This window comes from Hippocampus comes, unplaced genomic scaffold, assembly GCF_001891065.2.
Source record: "Hippocampus comes isolate QL1 unplaced genomic scaffold, H_comes_QL1_v1.1 scaffold531, whole genome shotgun sequence".
NCBI lineage: Eukaryota > Metazoa > Chordata > Actinopteri > Syngnathiformes > Syngnathidae > Hippocampus > Hippocampus comes.
Window position 1 is genome coordinate 19,755 of NW_017805418.1, and position 3,180 is coordinate 22,934.

The following is a 3,180-nucleotide window of genomic DNA, read 5'->3' on the forward strand; positions in this document are numbered from 1 at the left end:
GTGGGTGAAAGGCAAGTGAAAATGTTGATGGTGAGACGTAAGGTGAAAATGGAAGTTGAGTATGTTGAGAATAAAAAAGGAACAGGCAGGTGAGGTTTGACACATTGATGTTACGAAAGAGGAGGTCATCATGTGTTTAGGTTGAAAAGGGCCGGAAGGTCACGAGATGCTTAGAAAGTTGTTTGTAAGTCATAGACGCAAATTTTGTTTGTGTTAAGTGGTCGTCAGTGGACGTATGTGGGATGTTGTTATCTATCTGGGAGGAGGTAGATTGTGTAAGTATACAGTGAAGGCCTTGATTTGGATGATTTGTGACTGTTACATGTCTGTGGGTTTTAATTATCTTCTTATTTGTTTTATAACTGCTTCTGTTACGCTGCGAATTGCCAGAATGTTCTGATTATATTACACTGTTTTATAGATTACGTTCACAAGATGCACATTTCTCTTGAAACATGAGAAGAGCCATCACGACTACTGATGTGGGAGAAATGATGGTCTTGTGTCATGAAATTATGTAAATTCAGTAACAACTTTGCTGTCATTGGATTGTGTTGTGCCTTCCCTCATTATGAAATTTAATGACTAGAGTTGAAGCTGTGAACTACCAATCATATCGTCTATCATACAAGTTGGTTTGAGTCATGAAAAAACGTCAGATTTGAAGCCATGTCCCATTTGTGCATACACGGGCTGGATTTCTAATTTCGTTCGTCACAAGAGCAAGATCTTCCAGCTTTAATCAATGTTTATGTTTCAAGTTCACGTGTGGAGAATTAGAAATTGGCTTCGTTAACTTAAGATTGGCTGCACGTTTTAAGGTCAGCAGTGGCATTTTTGAAAATCACACACCCAAGGTGGTGTTGACCAAAGACAGTTGTGGCGTAGATTAAGCCACTTGGCAGCCTTGAGCAGAGTATGGTGCGAACTCTGCATGCTGGAGGAGTGCTAGGAGAGAAAAAAAACAAAAAAAACAAATGGATGCCCTGCTGCACACTACCATGAAGTTTTTTGTCAGCTGCTAGGCATTTATTTTGCATGGCTATGTTGTCATGTTTGACACTAGAAAAATGCACAGTACTTAACCCTGCTCCTTCATTATCGCTTCCTGATGGGTGTTTGTTTGTTGGGCATATAAACAGGTAATAGTGATTTGAGAGGGTGTCGGAGGAAGTACAACAAACTTGTCTATTCCTACCTCTCGTTCTTTGTGTGTTTTCATTTGTTTGATATTAATATTGCAATAAACATGCATGGCAGGCTGAATGAACACTCTAAACTGTCCCTAGGTGTGAGCATGGGCTTGGATGGTTGTACGTGTCTGTGTGTGCCCTTTGATTGGCTGGCGACCGGTTCAGGGTGTCCCCCACCTACTGCCCAAAGATGGCTGGGATAGGCTCCAGCACCCCCCGCGAACCTTGTGAGCATAAAGCGGATCGGAAGGTGCATGATTGAATGAATTAATTAATATTGTAATGGGTCATTTATTTTGTATATCTCAGTTTGACAGGCTAAGGAAGGAATCTAGATATTGACAAACGCATTTCCCCTTATGCATGCTATATTTAACTCATTCAGTACCAGCCAATTCTGGACCAAGTCTGAAAAGACATTAAAAAACGTTTTTGGGAGTGAATGAGTTAAGTAGGTTTGTACAACTTTCGTTTTGTACACATACTGTTTGAGCACACACGCTGGCATATTTATACATCACTTTTCTCTCTTACTCATAATTGGTGCCCCATTACATTATGACATCTCATCAGTTTGTTGGCTTTAAACTGATTTATATAGTTATTTTGCGGTTTGCTTTTGAACCGAATGCTGTTCGTTATTGCACCAAGTTGTGATATTTACGTGCGCGGCACACACGGCAGCAAAGGGTGCGGCTTTTGTTTTGTTTATTTCTCTATTTTTGTTTTTTGAGAGGGGGGACTTGCTGACTATCAGCAACATGATAACGTTTTGGGTTAAGTTCGCTTCTGTTTGATATGCGGCAACAAATTCCAATCGGTTAACGAAGAATGTGGCGAAAAACAACAGTGCTATATTGCAAGATAGGGTTTATGTTAGCACTGGCAGTGAACCCATTTTTCTCAAAATTCTTTTTTGCGTCATGGATTATCTCACGCGTTGGCAAGGGGAATGGTGTCTCTGGTTCGGAAACATTATACAACCTATGGTTTGAACCAATGTTTTAATATGCTACATTTCAAGCTACATTTCCATTTCAGATAATGCATATGGGTTTTGTTTAATTAATGAGGGGATGCCATATTGCCTGGGTTTGGTTGAGGCTTTTCCAAAATGGGTCAAAAATTTGCGGCAGTGGAACACATTTGGTGAACAGGTTAATTGATAGAATAGAATGCATGTTTCACATTTTATTTGAGACACTATTGCACATGCCGTCCACAATCTGCAGGATTGGTAGCAAGTATGAAGTTATATGGTTGAAATTCAATTACAGAAATTGAATTGAATTTGGATAGAAATTAAATTGATTCATATGTCAATATTACAAGAATGGTGTCTTCTTTGTTTGAAATATTGTTTGGGGGACCATATAAATTACTGATATTTTCTACACAATTGTGAACTGGGAAATGAAGCTAATTCGGCTGACTATATGTGAGAAAGATTAGAAAGAAAAAAAAATGAATTGAGATTGCCGTAGGAGGATTGTGCTTTTTCACAGCAGGACAAAATGGTGGTTCCAGCAGACCTGGCTCTGATTCGAAACATGAAAAAGAAACATTGTACTTCTTTGAAGTGTTGCTGACCACACCGATTGATGGACATTGTAAAAAGGTCATCTCGATAGAAACATCCACTGAGGAAGGTGAGCGAAGTCCGGTGACGCGATGGGCACAGTATTTTAGTTACTGGGAACATCAAACGACCGGCGGAAGAAGTTGCAAGACACCTTTGCACTCATTTAGGGTGTGTTTCTGTCGACATGCTAGATTACAGGGGTGGGCAATCCCAGTCCTGGAGGGCTGCTAGGTGACGCGATGGGCACAGTATTTTAGTTACTGGGAACATCAAACGACCGGCGGAAGAAGTTGCAAGACACCTTTGCACTCATTTAGGGTGTGTTTCTGTCGACATGCTAGATTACAGGGGTGGGCAATCCCAGTCCTGGAGGGCTGCTATCCTGCATGTTTTCCATCTGTCCCT